Source organism: Aphelocoma coerulescens, chromosome 1 (assembly GCF_041296385.1).
Source record: "Aphelocoma coerulescens isolate FSJ_1873_10779 chromosome 1, UR_Acoe_1.0, whole genome shotgun sequence".
NCBI classification, from domain to species: domain Eukaryota; kingdom Metazoa; phylum Chordata; class Aves; order Passeriformes; family Corvidae; genus Aphelocoma; species Aphelocoma coerulescens.
The window spans coordinates 2498046-2523195 of NC_091013.1; the positions used below are offsets into that span (position 1 = coordinate 2498046).

Genomic DNA, 25150 nt, shown 5'->3' on the forward strand with positions numbered 1-25150 from the left:
AGGTAAGCCCAAAAAGTGATGTCTAGCCCACAAATCTGCTTCTCCCACAGGCACAAACATGATGTTGTTCATTCCTGTAAAAGCAATCTTGTCTCAAGGGTAAGAGCAGCCCAAATCAGAGAAAAAAGCACCATTGAAAATGATTTCCCCTGAATTTCAGATGGGTTTGGGGGGTGTTTCAAGCTCTGCAATCGAGGAAGTCCATGGGCAGCAAGGACCAGCTGTGAGTGTCCCATGGACACAATGTCTGTGCTGGTGACAAGATGAGGAAACACCCACCCCTGCTACTCCACACGCTAAAAAATGGGACATCAGCAACTGCTGGGACTGTGGCAGCACCAAAATGCAAGAAACTCAGAGATTTCAGAGCATCTTTCAAATGCCTGACTCGCTTTCATGATGATCAGAACTGCAGGTTACAGGAGGCCCAGGCAAAGTCTGGATCACAAAGGCCTTTGCTAATGACAAATCACAGAATCCTGGGATGGTTTGGGTTGGAAGGGACCTTGAAGACCATCCAGTTCCACCCCCTGCCATGAGCAGGGACACACAAACCAGCAGGAGTTGTAACAGGCTCCACAAAGTTTTCCCACATTATTCCTGAGTCAGGGAGATGCCATCAAAGGCCAACAGCCAGAAAATCTCTTTGCCAGTCACCTTCCATGAGACACACCTTGATAACTGTGTCCTTTGCACACCGTGGATAACAAGCTGAGACCAGGAACACCTATCCACCACCTTTAGCAGGAAATTTTACCTCTTCTCATCACTAAATCACAGAATCACCAAGGCTGGCAGAGCCCTCCAGGATCACCCAGTGCCACCCCAGCAGCACCAGCAGCACCCCAAAGCCTGTCCCCAAGGGCCACATCCAGACTCCTCCTGAGCACTCCCAGAGACAGTGACTGCACCACTCCCTGGGCAGCTCATCCCAAGGCCTCACCACTCTGGCAGGGAAAAATTGTTTCCAATCTCCACCCTGAGCCTCCCCTGGTGCCATTTGAGGCCATTTCCTCTCCTCCTTTCCCTTGGGACACGGCAGCAGAGCCCGACCCCCCCTCACTGCCCCTCCTGGCAGGGACTTGTGGGGAGCAGTGAGGTCCCCCCTGAGCCTCCTCTGCTCCAGCCTGAGCCCCTTTCCCAGCTCCCTCAGCTGCTCCTCCCAGGATGGGTTTTCCAGCCCCTTCCCAGCTCTGTTCCCTTCTCTGGACACACTCCGGCCCCTCAGGGAGAAAATCCCCCAAAGCTCAGGAGACTTCAGCCCTGTCTTCTGGGAGCAGCCTGATTACAACACCAAGTTCATGGTTTTACAACATGAAAATCTAATTTAAGTTTGGATGCACAGTTAGGAAGAGATTACAGGCTTTGTTGGAACACACTGATTTCTCTTGCTTCTCCATTCACGTATCTGTTTTTAAATAATGAAAAAAAATTTAAAAAAAACCCTCATGTGCTGCCATGAGGGGAGGAAAATAAACAGAGCGGGAAAGAAGCTAATTAGGAATCCAAAACACAGGCTTCTACACCAGAGAGACACAATTTGGAGAACAGATGATGCAGCTCTTGGAGACTTGGCAGCAGGTAACAACTTATTACATGGAGAGACTGAGGCTGGACTTTTAAGGGTCATGAAGAAATTCTTTAAAGGACACAACACAGGGAAGTTGTTAATTCCCAGACTGATAGAGCAAGAGACACACAGATTTATTTTTACTGCTTCCTGAGATGGTGCTGGAACTAACATGAAGCCAATGATAATAAAAATCTTCCCACAGCCTCCTGCCTGCCTTACCCCAACTTCAGAGCTCTGTAAATGGTGTGTGCTTGTTAGTTTGGTGGGGCTTTTTTTCTTTTCTGGGAGAAACAACTCGGATTTTCCTTACCAGAAAGATTAACTGTACGTGCACTTTTTTACATATTGACTTCCCTTCTTTTCTTTCAACTTAATCAGTTGCAGACTTAACAATTTCATTTTTCTGCAGAGTGGCTTAATCACAGTGCTCACCGCATTTTCCCCCCGAAATTTTTTCCCTCAAGAAATTCTCCGTTCTTTTTTTTTTTTTTGTGCTCTTTAACTGTCTTGCTCTGTGTATTAATTCCAAAGACCACAATGAGATAGAAGATTATGGAAACATGAAATGTCTGAAGATAAATTTACCCATCTGGAAGAATATCAGATGGCATCTCTATGATCATAGAAGATGATACTGGAATTTAAAGTAAATTTTTCCTTTTCTTGAACATTTTTGTGGTATTTTCCAAAATGTGAGCAAGGCACTTTTGGCATTCAAGAACATTAAAGCAGCTGAAATAGTGAGAGAGAGGTTCTAGCACAAGTTTTTATACAAATACCCTCCTCCCCACTCTGTAGTGCATACTAAGAGTGCTTTCAAGAGTAATAAGCAATATTTAATTATTTTATAGAAATTCCAAGTGCAAGGAGGACTCTGGCCAGCCAACACATTGACTTTTCATCCTACATGAACATAAAATGGGAACTGAAACCCCCGAAACTACGTTTGAATAATGTTAACAACTATAAATTTCATTGATGTTGTGGGTTTAAGGTTGAAACTCTCATTAAAGCATCCTGCTGTGTTACAGTATTGCAAAGGCATTACCACAGGCAGCAGTGCACTCCAGATGTTAAAATACCTGGGCACAAGGGGGTGAGTTATGGCCACATTTGTCCCTTCCCTTCAAGTTCCTTGTCTGAAAATCTCACTCTCAAATAGATTGTTTAGAGAATATTGCAAAAGCAACACAAAAAGAAACCCCTTTTAATTTTAGTCAAATCATAGAATCCCAGAATCATTTGGGTTGGTGGGTCCCAGTCAGAGGAGAAGACACCATGAATGACAGTAGATTTGGATTAGATATCAGGAAAAAATCCTCCCCTGTGAGGGTGGGCAGGCCCTGGAAAAGATTTCCCAGAGCAGCTGTGGCTGCCCCTGGATCCCTGGCAGTGCCCAAGGCCAGGTTGGACATTGGGGCTGGGAGCCACCTGGGACAGTGGAAGGTGTCCCTGCCTGTGGTAGGAGTTGGAATTAGATCATCTTTGTTGTCCCTTCCAACCCAAACCATTCCATGATTCTATCAAATATAAAATAAATGTTCATTGTTATTGAGCCAAACTCCAGTGGGTGACAGAGCAGCAGGTTCTGTGAGTGACACCAGACTGGGAGCCTGGTGAAGGCCATCATACCAGGGGGATGTGGGAAAGTCTTGAGGATGAACAAACCCTGGATTCAGTTTATTCAGGCACCTCATAGATGGGATCTTATGGGTGGCATCTTTGAAGGATAAAGGAGCTCAACCTGGTCTTTACAGACAAACTCCCCCACAAAAAATAACCCTGTCACAATCCTGAGGAAAATAAGGACATGAACAGAGTCTGGTTTGGCTAAAAAGGGAATCCAAGAGCGTAAAAGAATGTACAAAAAAAGATGGAAGCAAGGAGGAGTGCTACAAAGGAGGAATGCAGAAATACTGTCCAGAGAATGGAAAGCTGAAGCTCAATTATAGTTGAGATTGGCAAGAAAAAAGGCAACAAGAACTTCTACTGCAAAGTGATAAAAATAAAGAAGGAAAATGTGGGCTCCGAGCTGACTGAGGCTAAAGCTCAGTGGATGCACCTTAGGCTGAGTTACTCAAGGAATTCTTTGCCCAGGTCTGCACCAACAAAGTCTTCCAGGACTTTACACACACAGACAGCGCTCGAGGGGAAGAGGAAACACCAACAGTAGAAAAGAATTGATCTCATAAATCTCTTGAGAAATCCTGACTCGATGAAGTTGGTGAGAGCAGATGGCATGGGTCAGAGAGTGCTGGCTGAGGGCACTTCCAGGTCTCCCATCCTCGTGGCCAAGGACAGCAGGGTAGTCCCAGACAGAGGGAGAACATCTCCAAGGTGTTCTTTCACAGCACCCCTGTATCCAAGCCAAGCCACTGACGCCCTACCAGATGGGCAGAAAGTGTCTGGATTGTGGGATTGAAAATAATGCTCTGTATTCCACCTGTGGGCTGGATACAACTGCAGATCCTCAGGGGTTCGTCCTGAGAGTTGTCCTATTTAACACCTTAATGTCTTTACCAATAGGCAAAGGAAGGCAGGGAATATAGGAGGAAATGGCACACACATCCATCCAGCTTGTGAATAACACTGAACTGTGGGGATAACCACACACTGGAATGGGATGTGGAGTTTTTCCAGATCTGACTGAAAAAAGCCCTGAGCAAGCTGGTCAGAATTCATTGTTGATCCTCCTTAAAAGAAAGTGTTTGGACTAGAGACCTTCAGGGATTTTGAGTGATTCTTGACTCCAGAAAAGGTACAGAAACTTGGCATCTCTGGTGTTTGCAGCAGACATTTAGGTTTGGTTGCAATCAGTCAGAAATTAGCCATTGTAACTATGAAATCAGTGATTTTGCCCCAAGGCTAAATCCCATCTCCCAGGTAGGATCCTAAAGCCATTTTCACACTCTCTTACAAGCCTTAATATTTACATTTCTCCATCCTCCACTTTCTATGAGGCATTTTATGCACAACCAGGTGCTACCTGTGGGCTCACAGAAGATTGACCCCCCCCAGGTGAGACAAGTAGAACACCTCAGCTGTTAATCCTGCTGAGGCTGGTTTAAATGACAGGAATCTCACTTAAAACTGTGCCTAAATCCAGCAGGCAAAAACATTTGCCAGAATACCCCGTGACATGAATGCACTCTTCTGTTCTAACGCAAAAATTCATCGCTCCTTTCACTTTCTAGTGGGTTTCCTCCCCACAGCAAAGTTAGCACAGAAAGGGCCATTTAATGTCAAATTCTCCTTGAACTCCTTGGATACACCCAAGTCCTGCATCAGTGAGAAAAAGCATTAAAGGGATTACAATATCCCAGCCATGGGGAAAGCTAAAAAAGCACTGCAACCTTGGACAGCTGGTTCCTTGTACCTCACCTCAATAAATGCTACAAAAAGAAGATTGTCCTGAACTAGACATGACATTTCCAGCAAGGAATATTCTCCTGAACGGATGACGTGGGTTGGGAGCTCACAGATCCTTTGGCTGGGGGGGTAAATCCTTGAGCAGGGCAATAATAGCAATACAGTTTCAGGGCAAATGCAGGATATAGGAGGGCTGTGAGCAGGGCAAAGCCACCTGAGCTGTTTTTCAGCTGGCTCTAAGCTCTCATCTGGCTCTCCATAAATGAGAGCTGCTGTTGGCAAAGGGGAAGCAACAGCAAAAGATGCCAGGGGAGAGAAGGGAGGACTAAATCACTTCTTTTCTACCACCCATGTGCTTCTGCTTGATTTAAATTATGGTATTAAGGCCTGGGAATAGTTCATGCTTTGCTGGTGGAATTGCTTTGAGAACTCTACCATGAAATCCTCATTTTTTCCCTGCTCACTGCATTTTTCAGCTGGTCATTTTCTTGTCTCTCCATTTCTATACCTGGTATTTTATAATTAGTCCTTTGTCTATGTTTATAGGCTTTTCCTCTTACAAAGAAAGAAAGAAAAAGAGAATTTTAAAACACAGTACCATACAGGCAGAGGTGTCAGGAAACATACCCAAATAAGAAAGGGCTCCAAAAAATTAGTTTGCCAACAAAATGCCAGTAAAATTTGAAACCTGGGTTCAGACACACTGGTCATGTTCCAAAACTGCAAACTTAAAGGACTTCTTTATTCAGTAAATCAGCTTCTCTGTGAATATCATCAAGACCACAAAGTTACAGTAAAGGAGGGCGTTTCCATGGGAGATGTGAGGAGAATTTAGGAGTTTGTTTCAATGTTTAATTTGAAAAGCAAAAACTTGTCCTGTTTTGAACAATTTATTTCATTTTTCCCCTCTAGTAAGTAATCTTTTCAATTCACAGCCTTTCTTGACTTGAAAAAGCTACCTGAAGCCAAAAGTGAACATGGGACAAATGGGAACGAAACAGATTTCATTAGGAAATAGAACTCCAGTGCCAAGATTTAAGAAATAGAAGAGTTACCAGAATGCAGTGAAATACATTTATCATAACATGGTAAGAGCAGAATCTTTGGGCTGGAGTAAAAGTTATAAACATATTGCTCAAAACCAGATCCAGCCCTTCCTGTCTGAGGTAAAACAGCATGGAGGGAGAACTGGGAACATCCAGACCACTGCAGGCTGTGGTGATGCCACTTCTAGCAGTGATTTCATCCCCGTTCAGCAGAGTCCCAGGCTCGGAACTGGATGGTGTGAACCTCAAAAGGTTCAACAAAACCAAGTGCGAGGTCCTGACCCTGGGATGGAGCAACCCCTGTGATCAGTCCAGGCTGGGATGAGTAGATGGAGCAGCCCTGGGAGAAGGATTTGGGGGTGCTGTGGGTGAGAGCTGGACCTGCCCCAGCCCAGAACCCCACAGTGAGGGGGGGGGATGGTGCCCCTGTGCCCCTGTGCCCAGGTGAGAGCCCACCTGCAGAGCTGCCCCAGCCCTGGGGCCCAGCACAGGGAGGACGTGGAGCTGCTGGAGAGAGGCCAGAGGAGGCTCCAGGATGAGCAGAGGGATGGAGCAGCTCTGCTGGGAGGAAAGGCTGCCAGAGCTGGGATTGTTCAGCCTGGAGAGGAGAAGCTTTGGGGTGAGCTCAGGGTGGCCTTGCAGGGCCTGAAGGAGCTGCAGGAAAGCTGGAGAGAGACAATTGCCAAGGGCTGGAGGCACAGGAGCCAGGGAATGGCTTCCCAGTGCCAGAGGGCAGGGCTGGATGGGAGATTGGGCAGGAATTGTTCCCTGGCAGGGTGGGCAGGCCCTGGCACAGGGTGCCCAGAGCAGCTGGGGCTGCCCCTGGATCCCTGGCAGTGCCCAAGGCCAGGCTGGACATTGGGGCTTGGAGCAGCCTGGCACAGTGGGAGGTGTCCCTGCCATGGCAGGGGTGGGGCTGGATGGGCTTTAAGGTTCCTTCCAGCCCAAACCATTCCATGATTCCAAGATGCCTTAAGACTGCTCAAATCTGGTCACTGTCAGAGGGAAGCCTCAAAACAAGCCCATAAAGTAGAGCAAGAAGCATTTCAGCAAAGTGGCAAACCCATTTTAAATCAGCACTGGATTCACTAATTCACAGTGTGAGGCATCACAAACACGAGGATCTCAGAAGTAATCCGTTGTGAAGGTGAATTTATACAACATTCTTTAGTTCCCTCTCAGATAAAAAAGCCAGCTGAGGACTTTTTGCAAACACAACGCTTTTAACGTGATATTCTGGCCAGTTTCTAGTCTGGGTAATTACATTTCCTTATGAAAATTTCTCTGCAATTTACAAAGACATCACTTCATTTCCTGCCTCAAATCACAGAGGGTGTTAAACAGTTGCCATGTTTGACCAGAGAAGTGATGAAGTTATTCCCAAACAGCCACTCAAACAGGGTTAATGTAGAACAAAAGACACTGGATTTGTCATGGAAATTAAAATGAGCACAAATAAAAATTGTGGGAGGTGCTCTTCCAGGATCCTCCCCAAAGCTTTGCAAACTGGGAAAAATGAAAACATTTCAACAACAACAAAAAAAATCTATTCCTTGTTAAGGAACTGTAAAAGACCTAAAAAATTAGTAATAACATTTATTTTCCTTATTTAAAGGAATAATTTTTCCTTTATCTTATTACTATTGAAAGTTTCATCAATTGCTAAAATCACAGAAGTAATTTATACTTAGGAGAACCCTCTAAAAGCTTTGAATTTTTTCCATGATTTGCTTTAATTTCTTTTATTTTCTGCCTGCAGCATCCATTTTGCTGTAAATTGAGGCTCTGGTGGCTCATGTAAACATAAGGATGCAGAAAATTCCCAGTTTTCTTAGTCCAATGCTAATGGAAAAATAATTTTAATTTTCCTCCTCTCTCTGAAGGCAAACACAACAGGTTTCCTACACTAAAACAAGAGGCAGCACGTTTTCACATTGACATTTCTTGTGGTCCTGCCCATTAGTTTAACCCTCTTTCTGAAAAAATATTTTAAATGTGAAAGACAACTGAAATTTCAGGCAAATTTCTCCATTACCTCTGTTTTCCTTGGTGAAACAAGTGAGCCTCAATTTCCAAATTCTCACCTCTTGCTAGTTAATTGAAAAATACACACAGAACATCTTGAAAGTTCAAAATGCTGCTGCATAGTCTGATTTTTGGGGCATGTATGGTACAAACATCATCACGAAGGTGGTTATTGGACACATTACTTGGCATTCAATCAAATCTTCCTAATTTTTCCCAACTGTGGCTTCCTAAATTGGCAGGTAAAGCACAATTATTTCACTTGCATGGGTTTTTTTCCATTAAGAATGGTGATACATGAAATCTTTGGGGGGAAAAAAAAAGTATTATGAACATTTTGCTGTGCAAAAGCAATCGAAACGCCCCGTTCCTTCCATGTCAATAAGGCCAGAATTTAATCAAAAAACTCCCACAGACAAAATATCAGGTTTTTAATCCTTCTCTAATAAAAAAGTAGGTGTGTAACACTGAGAAATGTGTACTGTAAATAATGTAAATATAAATTATAATGTAAGAGATCAACACAAGGAAAAATTTAATGGAAACGGGGTGGGGGGAAGGTATTTTTTTGTTTCAAAGTGTTTCAGTGAGAACTGAAACAAATTCTCTGGAAATTCTCTTTTAAAATAAATTCTCAGGAAATGGCAACTGAGCTCTAAAATTGCAGCTATCATTTGAAATAGTTTGGGAAGTAAAGTTTATAATATTTTTTAAAGGTGTTATTAGACCTGTTGGGGTTAGACCCAGCAAAGTTTAGAATATTAATTTTTAAAGGTGTTATTAGATCTGATGGGATATTTACCATATATAATTTTTCAAAGAAAAGAGAGATTCAGAAAAGCTGCTGTTCTCTAAGAGGAGGAATTAATTTGTCTGGAACAATGTCATTTTTCCTTTAAAACACTTCAGTGAACATTATATCCAACATCCCTAAATAGAATTTCCTTGTGAAGAAAGAACAGATGAGACTCCAGCTTTTGTTTTCCCTGATATCAAGTTGCAGATCATGTTAAGAGATAACAGTCCAGAAAAATGATTGCCTTTCTCATGGTGAGTTAAGAAAGGCAATAAACACAATAGCCGAGCTCAGTTGGCTCTGTATTCATATATCTGATAATTAAAACACAAAAAAATGCTCTCATCAAGCACCAGAGTTTCATCCCTCCCAGGGCCAAGAGAAACCACAAGATTTCTAAATTCAGTATTAAAGCCCACAGCGCTTTTCTCATGTGAGAGCCAGCACTCGAAAGTGTCTGAATGAAGAACAGAAAAGTTCTGTTTCCAAATATGTTGCTAAATATTTTGAAAACCCCTCACGACTGGGCTGTGCCAGCTTGAAGGCAGACTCCCAATAGTTCATTTCATGGGTGATTAAGAATGGATTTCAAAATAAGGAAGTTGCTTTCTGCTGGCCACAGCATCCTCTGCAGGCTCCAGAAACAGCCATCATAATGTGGATTTTAACCACAGACTCACACAAAATGTAGCTGATACTCAAAGCCCCAAACAGGGGATTTCCTTTGGCAGGGTGGGCAAAAAAAACCCTCCAAAGGTCCCCAGGTAACCTTATTAATACAAATTCTTCACAAGCAAGAAAAGCTGGAAGCTCCTATTTCTGAGAGGTTAAAATATGCCCAGAAACAACAAAATTTGTACAAATTATTCTTATCTTGAGAGGCAGTGGATGGGTCACCACAGAATCACAGAAGGTTTGGGTTGGAAGATAAATTTATCTTGGATTTTGGTATCCTGACACTTTTCTGCTCGATGACATCTGCACGTCGTGGAGGATGAAGTCTGGATAGCCCAAAGAGCATCAAAGAAAAAAATGCCTTTGATTCTTGCATTACCTCACCAAACCCAGGAATTGCTTCCAAATACTGACAAAAAGCATGTCAAATTCTAATTCTAAATCACTTTAAACCATCTTTAGGTCTAGGAAAGGCTGAAAAAATTGGGATTGTTCAGCCTGGAGAGGAGAAGCTTTGGGGTGACCTCAGTGTGGCCTTGCAGGGCCTAAAGGAGCTGACAGGAAACATGGAAAGAAACTATTTCCAGGGGATGGAGGGACAGGACAAAGGGGAATCAATACCAATGGAGTAATAATTGAAATTAGAAAACAATTTCTGAACCTCCTGACAGATCTCAGGGTCCTCCTTCACCTGTTTTTTTTTTTGTACACTACTCTGCTGTAAAGCAAAAGGAAAACACAGGCTTAGAAAAGGAATTTTCTCATTCAGCTTTACCAACACACTTCTAAAAAAGCAGGTGTTGTGAGGTGGTATTTTATTTTAAATGAAAAAGGGAGGTTTTATCCATGGTTAGGGCATTATGTAGCAAAGAATTCCTTTCGCTGGAGAAGGAGAAAAATGTGGGGGAATGACTTAAATAGGAAGTCACAGACACAGATAAGGCACCACAGAAAACTGCCAGGAAATGGTCAGAAATTAATAAAAGGAATAAATATGTGGAAGAATAAAAAAATCTGCAGTTATTCACATTTGTGTGAAGTAAAAAATTCATGGCTGCAGCACCTCCCATGGATTTGCATCCATGGCAAAATGAGCCCCAGCTGCACGGAGAAAACTGAAATCCCATTCCAAAATCAGGTTGGTTCTGACAGGGACAGAATAAGTCTGACACAATTTCACACCACAGTCACAGAGTGTTGGAAGGATCCTCTGCCCTACTAATAAAAACTCACAATGATGGAGAAAAACCAGCTCAGTTAAGCAAACTTCCTTATTTTAGCCATTTTTAAAGGCAAAATTCCTGCATCTGCATTTCTGTGTTGAAATGCTGTCCCATACCCACTGAAAATGGAGAAATGCTCACTCATTTTCTCCCTGTACCCTCACTTGAGTAAAAGTTTCTTTACGTTGTCCTTGTGTTCTTTTGATGAAAGAAACACAATTCTCTGATTCCCCACTCTCCCCATCTAAGGAATTGTGTTTCCTACACCCTGAATCATTCCCTTTCCCTGCTTTATACCGTGCCCAGCAAATCCACACTTTTGGAAGCCTGGTGCTGAAAACTGGGCTAATATCTCCAGTGAAGCCCTCCCAGCGTTGAGTAGAACTGGAAGGATTAGCCTGGACATTTTTAGCACATGTTTAAGCACCTTTGTATGAATTTCAGTGTCAGTCCTCAGCTCCTTTGCTACAACAGGAATTTATTTTTAACCTACCTTCAGTTGCTCCCTCAAACTTCCAGAACCTCTCACGAAAACTGATATTCAACCAACCTCTCTCCATTTAATGATTTGCATCTGATTATTTGAGGCACACTTTGATTCAGCAAGCTTTGAGTTTTAACCCCACCTTTTTACAACCTTATGGATTCTTCCTACAAAGAGGAGTTTTTGATAGGGAAACCCTCAGTTCTGCCATCAAAATTATTAATGTAAAGGACTGAGTTGTGCTGAAGCTGTGGCAGATCTGAAGCCTCAGCAGTCTGGCCTAGAAAGAGATCTAAGATCTTAGATTTAAGGATGGCATTTAAACCCTTCAGCTGTGACACGAAGGAGTTAAGCATCTAAAAGATCACTGAAGAAAAAAATGATCATCTTTCCTTTTCTCCACTAAGAGAGTTTTAACAAGCAACTCTTCACAGAATTAATAAAGTTGCACTTGTAAATGTCAACTATTTGCAGCTGTCTGTCTCCTCCACCTTGCACAATGTATTTAGCATTGAATATAACTGAGAAGGAAAATACTTTTCCTTTCACTCATTTTTTTTTAAATGTCTTTTTCTACAAGTACTCCATAAATAATTTTCACTTTTCAGCCATGGACATCAGACTAACATAACAGAACACTGTACTCCTTCCTAACCACCCAGAATAAACCTGTAAAACTGACTTTCCTATCACCCTTGTTTTATGGGATAACCTCTCCACTGCAGCAAATACAAACTCCTCGTGTTCCCTTTTTGCTGTCATTCTATCCAACATCCAGAGTCATCCTGTCCCTGGTCTTTTTCTCATTCACAATTTGTAAACTCTGGGTCAGGGACCTTCATTTTGTGTCTGTGGAACTCCTGGTGGCCTCTGAGGTATCACTGGGGGTGGCTCAAATGATTCAACGAAAGGAATTCAAAGGCCAAGTACAGGTGAAATACAACAATCACAGAGCACATCTTTTATCTTTGCAGTCCATCCATCACAGGAAAACTATTCTGTCCCACACACAAAATTCCCGCCAATATTGGCAGAATCCCAGAATCATCAGGGCTGGAAGAGCCCTCCAGGATCACCCAGTGCCACCCCAGCAGCAGCAGCAGCACCCCAAAGCCTGTCCCCAGGGGCCACATCCAGACTCCTCCTGAGCACTCCCAGAGACAGTGACTGCACCACTCCCTGGGCAGCTCATCCCAAGGCCTCACCACTCTGGCAGGGAAAAATTGTTTCCAATCTCCAACCTGAGCCTCCCCTGGTGCCATTTGAGGCCATTTCCACTCATCTTTTCAGGGAGTTGTGCAGAGCCACAAGGTCCCCCCTGAGCCTCCTCTGCTCCAGGCTGAGCCCCTTTCCCAGCTCCCTCAGCTGCTCCTCCCACGATGCATTTTCCAGACCCTTTCCCAGCTCCGTTCCCTTCTCCACACACGGAACAGACACAGAGAACCGACTTTTAAGACCAATAAATGAATTTGCCATCACCCAGTACATGGGTTCTTGTCATGAACAAGTTCAGCTCACACAAGAGAGACACCGAGGGCTCAGCTCTGAGTCCTTCCCACATCAGATCCTCTCAGGCTGCAGGAACTGGCACATCCATCCCCAAATCCCACACAGCCAGGATCAATTAAACCCCTGCCAATCTGAGAACTTTATTCCCCAGCAGGGTTTTTCCTTCTGCAGATGCTGAAAGCTGAGACACCAAGTGGCACAAGCCAAGTGCAACAAAAGGAGTGGAACTCTCACCCTGGAAATCCACACATTTACAGGCTGACACTACCTGGAAATCCTCAGTGCTTTAGCAACAACAGAAGACAAAAATCTAATTTTTTAATCAACCAAAACCTTCAGATTTAATGCAGCAACTGAGTGGTTGGGTATTGTCAACTTACACTTGCTTATTGCCTCTTAGTGTATTTTAAAATAAATTCTGTATTTGACTGTCCACTTTTAAAAGCTGCTATAGAATCTTTTTAATAGCAAAAAAAAAAACCCAAACAACTCTTCCTTCAAATTACACATTCCAAGGGATAAAACTTACATTCCAATATAATATTCCAACTTATATATAATAGTATTATTCCAACTTATTGTTCCAACTTCTATATAATACTCCAATTTATGTTATTAGATTTCAGTATCACATAAGGCAAGGTGGCTTCCAAAATCATGAAATGCATTGTCAAGTTCTCAATTTTAAATGCTATTTTTAAACCCTACTGTCAAAAAAATTTCCTGCAAGTCACCATAAAATACATCTTGGATTATTTATCACACTCTATCTCTCCCTTGGACATGAACATTTATTTTTGTTATTGAAGAGTTCCTCTAATTGAATTTCCTTGTATTCATTAGCTTTTAGGATACTTCCAGAAAGAAAACATGACTGAACTTGAGAAAGGAGATCATAAAATATAAGATGTGACAGCAGAAAAATGCTTTATTTCCCTTTTCATTAAGCAAATGTATTTTCTTTCCAGGTAGAACAGACACTGAGAGGAGTGCCCAAATCCATGTGGTATTTGTAGTATTAAACACACAAAAATTAACTCATTCTGGCTACAAATAAATATTTGCAGTCAAAATTAAGCCACTCCCACATCAATAAAATCCCACAAGCTTTTTCTAGGAAAAAATGTTGCTAATTCAGTTTAACACTGCAAACCAAAGGACTTGAAAGAAGTTACATTATTATAATATTATAAAGTTCTCTGCATGGCTGACCAACATCCCTGCACTTTATTTGAATGGATTTGGTGTTTTGCAGCTCAGTGAAAACATTATCTGAAGGCAGTTTGCCATGAGGCCTCATGAAACGCAGCTGTTCCAGGGCTGCCCCTTTCCCAGAAAAACTGGGATTAAGTTTCTGGTGCTGCACAAGCTCTGCAGTCCTGGCAGAGCATTCCTGTATCCCAGAGCTAGGGCTGGGGATGGGAATATCCCATCAGGATGGCATGAGCATGGCAGAGTTAAACATCACTTATATAAGCAGAGAAAATAATAACTATATATATATAGTTATTATTTTAATCACAGAAACGAAGATGAATAAAATATCAGTATCAGTTTGCACTTGATTAGAAAAAAATTATGTCACTCATGGTGGGGGGAGTAACACAAAAATTTTGATCCAAGTTCCCCTTTTTTAGTAGTTTTGAATCTGCCCCTGGATCCCTGGCAGTGCCCAAGGCCAGGCTGGACATCAGTGGAAGGTGTCCCTGCCCATGGCAGGGGTGGCACTGGATGAGTTTTAAGTTGAGTCTTCTAATCCAAACCATTCTGGAATTCTGTCATTCCATGACTCAAGCTTGCATGCAAAGAATGTTCAACCTCTGGTTTCAATCTACTACTCTCAGATAAAATTTATTTGATTTAAAAAGTCACTTCTTGCCATTCATCCCTTTGACAGTATGGGATCTTCCCATACACAATTTTTCTCATGTGCCTTTGGAGGATCCAAAGCAAAAATCATCATTTTGGAGCTTCTGTTTCCCCATGTTAGTGTGAGGAAACTACTTTCCATTACTATTTATCCCCTATGTTCCTAAGGGATCTTGGAAAACTGAATGATAACTATTGGTAAAGCACTTCAAAATCCACACAGAGACGATGACATAAAAGCAGAAAAAAATCATGGACTTATGGAATGGTTTGGGTTGGAAGAAACCCTAAAGCCCATCCACTGCCACCCCTGCCATGGCAGGGACACCTTCCACTATCCCAGGCTGCTCCAAGCCCCAGTGTCCAGCCTGGCCTTGGACACTGCCAGGGATCCAGGGGCAGCCCCAGCTGCTCTGGGCACCCTGTGCCAGGGCCTGCCCACCCTGCCAGGGAACAATTCCTGCCCAATCTCCCATCCAGCCCTGCCCTCTGGCACTGGGAAGCCATTCCCTGGCTCCTGGCCCTCCAGCCCTTGGCAATTGTCTCTCTCCAGCTTTTTTGGAGTCCCTTTAAGTCCTGGAATGATTAATATTATTTCTAATCCCACAAATGACACAGATCAGCAACAAGTATTTCTAAAAATCAGGGAAAACGGCAGGATGATCTGAGATTGAGTTATACCAACCATGTTTATCCCACAGCCAGGGGCTGGGGGAGAAAGCACCGGGGTGCCAGAGAAACAAATCAAGCAGTGGATGTGCAAATGACTGCAAAATTATTAAAGGAAGAGGTTTTATGGAAAACCTCTCATTCTCCCACAACCACAGGCATCAAGTGCCTATCCACAAACTCAGCTTCTGCTCCACATGGAAAGTGCTGTTGGAACAAAATCAGAAATTACAACCTCTAGGCCTCTGTTCTAGGCCTCTGTTCTAGGCCTCTGTTCCAGGCCTCTGTCATCCAGACTTTCATTTTTCACCTGTGGCCAACTAATATTTCACTGCTCACGCAATAGTGGCATAGAAGGACAGCATTTGTTATCCCCAGAATCCAAGGCAAGGGACACAGAAGTTTCTGAAGGTTCTTGAGCTCCTGGAGGTGATGCCCACACAATATCCAGACCTCAGATCCACACACAGGAGATGAAACATTGATTCCAGCAAAACAGCTTAAGCTAAAATATACATTCAAAGGTACACAAGCACAAAGCAAATGATTGACTTTGTTGTGCTTTCCCAGCCTTAAATGGGAGTTAGTAATTAAATATTCAATAATTTTCTTCAAGCTGAAAAATCCAAGCAGGGAACTTCACGGCACTCTCTCCTTTTTAAAACACGCTGCTCGTCAAATCAAATTTCAAAGAATTATTTTGACTTCTCCTTGTAATGACGCAAACGAGACCGAGGCCATCTGCAAACCACCCAAGATATTTCAAGTGCATTCCAAGACACACAACCCAGCCCCAATGTGCTGATGAAAAAAACATGTGCAGCCACTGCAAAAAACACTTAAATCTCCCTCCAGTCTGGGAAATTACAGAGAGAATTTACCAGAGGTTTATCTCTGTGCAGAGCTCTAAGAGACATTTAGGCCTTGAAGTTTTAATTATTTTTGACTTGTGGGCATGATACAGTGCAAATATCCTTTGAAGCCCGTTAAGTGCTTTGCAATACATGGATTATTCTATTTTTATTCTATGAAATAATTGATGTCTGGTATTCCAGGGCAGTGATGCCACGTTCCTGGCTAAATGCCACCCATGCAGTTTCTTTCTGCCTCTCTAAAATTGCAGTGGGGTTGCATTTAGTGATGGCAACGGGCATGTTCCACGTTGAACTTTTGCCTGGATACACTTATATTTAAGGAATATTCTCATTCATTTTAAAAATGTAGAATCTCACTTTATTCAAGAGAATAAATAGAAATTTGCACCTGAATTTTAAAGGGACATATTACTCCAACAGGGAGTTACTTTTTCTGAAAGACTTCAAAGCTTAAAAAGACTTTCCAAGGCCTCGAGACCAAAAGTGGTCAAAACCTCAACACAGGTCCAGTCACAAGACTCTAAATATTACATGCAAATTTAACATATTTTTTATCTTCTATCATAAGAGGCACCTTACAAATTATGCTTTTCCTTCTCCATCCCTTTTTTTGGTAACAAGTTGACCCATACAACATTTACCATCTTTTTCCTGCCACCTCCCACTAAATCTCGATTTCCGTTTTTAGGCTTGACATCTGAAATCCTGTATTTTACAAGGAATTATTATCCTAATCTAATTATCCCACATGTTCTGGCCTACAGTGACAATTAGGAAAAGAGAGTGAACAAAATGAACACCATTGTTGTAAGATTTGGGTAGATGCCACTAAAAGTAGGGCTTAAATGTAAAGATTTACAAAGCTGTTTAGTTCAGCAGTGACATTATTTATTTTCAGTTCCACCTACACCTCCCAATCCTTGTCTTTCAGAATCTGAACTTATAAAGATGTACTATTAGACAAAATGACAATTTTAAGGGCACAAAGATCTACAAATTTTGCTGAAGAAGAAATCCTGAGTAATGTGTCCTGGTCTGCTTTAAATCTATTTATTCTCACAAATCATAAAAGTAAAAAAAAATCCTTTGATTTTCTTAAATCTTGTGATGAAACAAATAGAAAAACGCCATGGATTCAATCCTCCCTACAAAGTTAAAAATAAAAAGTCACATTTTTTACATTCAAATAATGTTTTATTTATAGAACTCATTCTTGCTTTTAGTGATTAATTAAAGGTCCTGTTTTCAACAGATGTAATTAGATGAAACAAGATTGTAAAAATGGTGTATATATAATAAACTCTTCTTCATCTACACATCTCCAGCAGAAGAAACCTCTTACAAATCTCTTATAAGATCTTATAAAAGGGGCTTGTGGCAATCAACTCTTTTCTTCCTACAAGATAACAGCTCTTCTGTTCATATTATTATTTCACTTCATTTTGGATGGAATCCATTTTAAAAATAGTTATTTCTGGTCTAGTGAAAACTTAGATTGTGCATATGCAACTATCTGCACTGGAGATACATGAAAAGGTCCTTTTAATTTAAACTACATATAAAATAGTGGGATGATCACTAATTTAGACAGCTGTCCTAAACCCCCAAGGCTTTAAGTTAAAAATTGAAACAAAACCTAAAAAAACACCTCTACAGTAAACAGCAACCATTTATACCTTCAAATCAAAGGATCTTCTCAAAGACACTTCCCAGAAAGATTAAAAAACAAACAAAACTTTCTTCCCATATTTGTAATTCCAAACGTATTTAAAATAAAAATGGAATTTTCAGAGGGTAGAAATGAGATACTTTTCAATGTGAAACTGGCACCTGAAGATGGGGCCTCAGCTTTTTTTCCCCCTTTTTTATTGATAATGAGCATTCATCAATCACATGTGGCAGTTTTTAAAGACTAAGATGGAAAAAAATGAATAAAAAAACCTGAAAATATCCCCCCAGTTATGAATCAAAATTCTTACAGAGGAAGGACCATCAATTGGAATAATCAATGTAAATTAAATACAAATGTAAATAATGAACAAAAATACAGGAATGCTTGGGATCTGGCTCAGGCCTAACTTTGTTTGCTTTGTTATTTGTTTTATTTCTTTTTATTTCAACTCCTGATTGCCACTGAAAAGGGCAAACAAGCATTTCCACTGGATCATGTGGTCAGTTTTCTTGAAACTATTATTTCCTATATTCTGGCATTTGCTGTGCCTTGTTTTCTAAACTTTGGTCTATTTAATGGCTCTCTCAGAGTTGGTCATGCAGCAATAAACTGTTTACTTTGGGGTTTTTGTGCACATGCCATTTATCCTCAACCTGCAAAATACTTCTAGCACCTGTAATTGTATACAGGAATTGATATGTAATTTATATATAATAATTAGGAACTTTTAAAGGGATTCCTCAGCTTGCACTTGACATCCTGAGCTCTGTGCTACAACTCGAGGCTTCCATGCAGCTCCCAAAAACCTCCCTCCAGAGACACAGAACTGTGCCTGGTACATCATCAACAGTGAAACACCCAAATATCACAGCGAGGAGAGCAAAGGGTGCACTTGCAAAGCCTCTGCTTTTGGTTTTGTAGCCAAAAAAATCTTCTATAAAAAACTGGACTCCCGGACCATACAAAGTCAACGAATTTTCACATTCAGCATGACGATGAGAAGTATCTTCCCTTCGAAACCTGCCGAGCAGAAATCCCCACATCCTTCATAAAAAAAAAATCAGATTTCACCCCACTGCTGACAGCTCTCAAGTACAGCTCACACCTCGCCTTCCCTGCCTCTGGAAAGCAAAGGCTGTGTTTAAAAATCCCAATATTTGGGCTGGGTGCTCGGGCGCCTTTGAGCGCGTGGGGAAGGAACATGACCCGCTCGGCGCTGCGGCGCGTTAAGGAGCCTGATTGAACATCGCTGCTAATTAAGAGCTCTCGTTGTTTGGCAGGACCACCAGAGAACCTCCTGCACTTGTTCATGCCAGCAGCACCTCCTGCAGAAATTAACTCTTGATGAGAGCAGACGGGGGGCCCAGCTGGGTCCCCCCAATCCTCCCGGCACACAAATGAAGCGTAATGAGAACGCTGGTGGCTACCAAGGGGAGGGAGGTTATTCGTGACCTCTCCTTAAAAAACAGAGTATACTCTTACATTGACTTAATTTTCTGCACTGGGGATAGATAACGCAGCTGGGGACCCTGTGAGCAGAGCTGAGAATCACGGGGGAGGACTGAGAATCAAAATTATTAGTGAATAATTCGGTAAGAATTATCTTATTAGGCGGGCTAAAATATAATTCTGTTCTCAGGGCTTTCAAAAATCAATAAATATTATTCAGCTATCAGGCTACTGAAAGAAAATTTCACAACAAAAGCTGAAGCTGGAGGAGGTTTTGTGGAAAAAAAAAAAGCAGGTTGTTAGAACTGATTTGGTATTTTGCTTCTACATCTTTAGGATGTGTTCAGCAGTGCAGCTTTGTAATATTCAAAAGGAACGTTCCACGTGTACAAACAGCACTGGTTACCCTCTAAAACACACAAATAAAATACAACCCACTCCCCCTCAGTGTTAATACTGCAGTGTCCAGCACTGACTAATGAATTCCTGCCACCTCTGCTGCCATTCCTGCAGGTGACCGTGATTTTCCCACCTGCACAGGGGCTCCCTGAAGACTTGGCATGAAGCACATTGGAAGAGCAATGGCAGCACCTGCCTTAACTTGGTTGTTAAGAGCTGAAGCACATGGAGGTCACGGAATAATTACTAATATTTTGAAATATTCGTATCAGTGTTGGCTCCTATCCCAGGATCCCTGAGGTTGGAAAAGCCCTCCCAGCCCATGGAGTCCCAGCTGTGCCCGATGCCCACCTTGTCCCCAGCCCAGAGCACTGAGTGCCACCTCCAGCCCTTCCTGGGACACCTGCAGGGATGGGCACTCCAAACCTCCCTGGGCAGCCCCTGCCAAGGCCTGACCTCCCTTTCCAGGAAGAAATTCCTCCTTGTAAGAAGTCTTGATTCCCCAGCCCCTTCCCAGCTCCCTTCCCTGCCCTGGACACTCTCCAGCCCCTCCAGGGCTCTCCTGCAGGAGCCAGAACTGGGCACAGCCCTCGAGGGGCCTCTCAGTGCCCAGCACAGAGGGACAATCCCTGCCCTGCTCCTAATAATCACTTCTCTATTCCCTATTCCTCCATTTCTAATTAAGCAGCAATTAGAAATAACCACATACAGAAATAATTACCTATGCAAAGTGCTTGAGTGCACCCTTCTGTTCTAGACACTATCAATCAGATATGACAAAAAAATGTGAAAAGGCTGTGATGAATGGAAACAATCATTTCCCTCAGTTAAAAAATGCATTTTAAAACAATTCAGTCCTTGTATTTCTCTCCCCTCCCACCTCCTGCCTTTGGTTACATCTTGTATGTAGCCTTAACTTCAAGGTAGCTCTGTTAGAAAAATCTGAGAGAGGGCAAAAGGTATTTGCTTACTTTAAAAAGAAGTGAAAATCAGAACAGTAAGGAAATATTTTCATTAAGTGCCTGCAGAAGGACATATTTTCATGTGTTTCACTGGCATGGCAAATATCAGCAGAAACAAATACTTGGGCACATGGACAAGAAATGTAAACTGCACATGGTTTATGGGACTGAAAAGTTCATCATGTACATCCTCCCTTAATTATTATTTAATTTTTTCATTCCAAGATGATTTTTACTTCAGGAAAGTAACCCAACATTCAACCTAAACTAAGATTAAGGATGCCTCCCTCAGGGGTCAGCATATTTAGAGAGCATCCACATTAATCATAATATTCACCTTTCAGTACAAGGTTTTCCACTGGATTTAGAAGCTGCTCTCTCTCCCATTCATATCCCAAACTCAACTCCATAGCATGGAATATTTATACCTTGGTTCCCCCATAAACCTCCTCAGCTTATGGAATACAGTAATTATAACTGAACCCTGAGTAACTGCAGTTTAAGATTGCACATAAATCACCTTTTAACAAGGAACTTTCAGTCATACCCTTTCCACTTTCCACCACTTTTAGGAAACGTCTCCTATTTATTATGACTCCTCCACCTTTTCTGGATGGGAGAAAAGGGGGAAGGGAAAGCTGCACCCTGCATCTCAGGCCTTCAGTTTGGAGCATAATTATGTGTCATAGTGGGCTTCGAATTTCCTCAAACACACCCTTTTTTCCAAAATCACCAACTGCTAAGTGCTCAAAGCCTCAATTAAAGGTATCTTTAAGCCATCTGTTAGTTTTGGGAAGGAGGTGATTCAAGTCTCCCCACACAACCAGTCATTCCTTTTGCGATGGGAAACAGCTGCATCCAGGCTAAAAGAAGGGATATTCCACAACCTGGAAGTGTTACAAGAAAGAACAGACTTAAAACAAGATTTCTGCACAAACATAAGAGGCAGGGAATTGCAAAAGGAAAAATTCAGACCCTGGCTAGAGTGGCAGACATCAAAAATATGGCCCAGGGCTCCCAGAGAGGATTGAAAAAAAGCCTTTTTATTCCAGAAAAGCATTCCAGATGAAACTGTGGCACTCCATATCATGGCCTGTGTTAGAGCATCCTGCTGCACTTGGCACACACACTTTTCACAGTCAGAATGCCACATTAAATAATAATTACAGCCTCGGTTCATCAATTAATTTCTACCAGAAGGGACGGCGACAAAACCAACACAAAACCAGCAGCTCTTAAAGGCAGTGGGCAAAGTCAGTGTGGATCCCTGGGTGTCAAAATTCTCTCTCTAAAATTCAGGGAGATTTTTTTTTTCAATTATTTATGTGTGAAAAACACAATAAGAAAAAACTCTGAGGGAAAATTTCCATACTAAGTCTTGTTGCCCAGTGGCAATGCCACAGTTAAAGGATCAGGTTCTGGTCTGACTGGTGAAAGGTTCATTTCTTCTGAAGGCAGAAATTTTAATTCCTTCCTACATCAAAAGGCAGTGTCTTTCCATGTAACAACCCTCGATGGATTTCTTTCCCATGAACTCATCTGTGCAGCGATTTTATTGCATTTAAGGAGCAATTTTTATGTCTTTATATACTCTGTCATCGGAAAAGGTAAACTTTATATGCACACAATGCTCATTATAAATCCCTCATGTCTCCTGTGAAGCTGGTTCCTCACACACCGACAGTCACAGAATCCCAAAATGGGCCGGGTTGGAAGGGACATTAAAGCTCATCCAGTTCCATGGGCAGGGACACCTTCCACTATCCCAGGCTGCTCCAAGAATAAGCACTTTTTCTGATGATAACTTGCCATTATGATAAAAAGTACAATTGCTTTATTCAATTATGTTCACACCTGAAGAGACTTTCAGTTGCAAAACAAAAAGAGATCAAGACAATGATGTGAGAGGTGAGAAGAAGCTGCTCAACAGCCAACACAAAGGAACATTTAGAACCCTAAAACTGCGGAGTGCCAGGAGCCACCTCCCAGGAAGAGGGAGGGATACAGGACCAAGGGAGCCAAGGCTGAGAAGTTCAAGAATAAATGGTTTAATGAGAGATTCTGCCTTTTTTTGTCTACTCTAACTGACTTAGACACACAGGCCATGACAGCTCAGAACTGTCACAATATTACAAATTACTTCTCTAAACTATTCTTAATTTATCTTCAAGACATTTTGGTTTTCTTTAGGCTCAGACACAGAATCCCAGAATCCCTGAGGTTGGAAAAGCCCTCCCAGCCCATGAAGGCCCAGCTGTGCCTGATGCCCACCTTGTCCCCAGCCCAGAGCACTGAGTGCCACCTCCAGCCCTTCCTGGGACACCTCCAGGGATGGGCACTCCAAACCTCCCTGGGCAGCTCTTTCCAAGGCCTGAGCTCCCTTTCCATGGGGAAATTCCTGCTGCTGTCCACCCTGAGCCTCCCCTGGCCCAGCCTGAGGCCGTTCCCTCTCCTCCTGTCCCTGTTCCCTGGCAGCAGAGCCACAAAAGATAATGAACTGAAATAGTTTTAAACGTGAATTCCTTTTTTTCTCTTTATATTAAGCTATTATTAGATTCAGACCAAATATTACAGCTGAATAAGGACACTACATTCATTCCTGACAGCTCCAACACCTACATTTAAATTAAATATTCAAAGTATAGATATATATAGTTGGATTCATAAGATTCTACCTACATAAGGCAAGTTTCCTGAAAGGAAAACGTCCAAAATTAGAGCACATCTGAACTCCATAAAAGACTTCACTACTCTTTCAGGGAGCAGTGCAGTCAAATTTGGACATTTATAGGCTTTGGGGGACAAATTCTATCTGAAAGAGTTTGAACTCTTGCAATCCAAATGTGAATCCAAGTTTTTTATTGTTGTAAAATCGTTATATGCATATTGTACTCATGAAAGTTAAAGGAGAAAAGGTGAATAGCTGTAAAATGTTTAATTTCCTGATATTTTTAATTGTGATGGTTTAATGAACCCACAAGTAAAAAGAGGATTATAATTAAAATTTCTCATGCATTTTAATATAAAGTAGACAACATATATTTTAAATTAATGCACACAGTAAGAAAAATCCATTTTTGTGCTTGACTTTTTGAAATCATACAAACACACCGTGCTGTTAAATACCAAAAGCTATTACCAAACCATCAGAGGTTTGTTTTCAAATTAAAAGAATCATTTCAGCAAGGTGCAGCTGCAACTCAGCGACACCTTCTCAATATCTGCAATACTTTTTTTTATTAGATGCCCTTATCCTGCTCTTGCTATAACATTTCCCCACTGAAGTCTCCTGCCCTTTCGTGCAGATCCAAATAAAACACACGATTTATCCATAATGGTCCAACACCAGCACATCCCACAACGGCAGCTTTTTTCCGTGTGTATTTATTTTGTTTTAGCAACGCTGAGAACTCCACAAGTAAGAGAAAAAATAAATCAAATGACGCCGTGTTCCTGCCTGCTCTCACTGCAGAGTTCTGTCGGCGCTTTAAAGAAAGGCAGCAATATTTTTTGCCACCCTGCAGGTTCCCAAAGTAGAGTTGTGCCATTCGCAAGCTGCAATTGGTTAATGAAGGTAAATTTAATTAGCTCAACTTCCTTGCAGATCCCATCAAACGCCACCATTTGATGTATTCTGTCAGAGGACCCAGTCCCCTCCAGCTGGCCAAGTGCCACAAAGAAAAGGCAGCTCTGCTCATGGCTGGGAACTGAAATGAGCTGTTTTAAGTGGAGCTTTTCTCCCATTTTTCTGAGGCTGCACCGCTCTGACCTTCCCCAAATCAATCCTCTGCGGATTAACATGTAAAGCAGTGTCGAATTAATTTCAGAAAGCGAATATGAGATCAGCCCTGGGCTCCTACAAAACAGCCCAACTCCTAAACACGCTAATGCCCCGAGCCGCTCAATGGGAAGCTGTCAATAAAAGGAGGGAGGGGGTGGTTAGGAGGATTTGGAGCGTGGAGCAATCTATCAGGCTGGTTAGAGCTTTGCCTACTTCTGGGGCATGGCTAATGCATTCCTCTGGAAGTTAATCCCATTTCTAAAGGCCCTCCCGTGAGGAGCACAGAGGCCGTGCCGAATGAGAACTCAAATGCATTAAAATTCTCAGCCACGTCACCAAAAGGCGCGCGGGGAGACGCTGAGGGGTGACAATGAGATGGTTCATTAAAAGTGCAAGGTCTCAGAGAAGAGACCTGCGTTGCTCAGCGCGTCTTTTCGGAGGCACCTGCGCACAGCTTCACCTCTTAGAAGCTCTTGAAAACCCCAGCAAATAAAATTAAACTTGTATTAATGTAAGTAGAAATGGTCAGTTTCCATGACATTGCAAAAAGAGGACAGTGGAGCCTCCTTTAAGTTCACACAAAACTTACTTGGTACCTGTTAGAGTGAGACAACATCAAATTCTGTTTGCTTGTACTCCCAGAAAGAAATTAATTATCAAGTTATCACCTGGGAATGTGGCACTTCTCATACATCCATGCTGAGTTTTACAAACACCAGTGACATCAAAGGCACGTTCAACCTCTGTGCCATGACCCAGATATTCAATTCGCAG

The 25150-nt window shown here is 42.2% G+C and overlaps 1 protein-coding gene across 2 annotated transcripts in view; it reads right to left on the bottom strand.

Annotated features, from left to right (window-relative positions):
- HLCS (holocarboxylase synthetase) overlaps positions 1-25150 on the bottom strand; it is a 108493-nt gene that overhangs the window by 13427 nt on the left and 69916 nt on the right. The window lies entirely within an intron of this gene.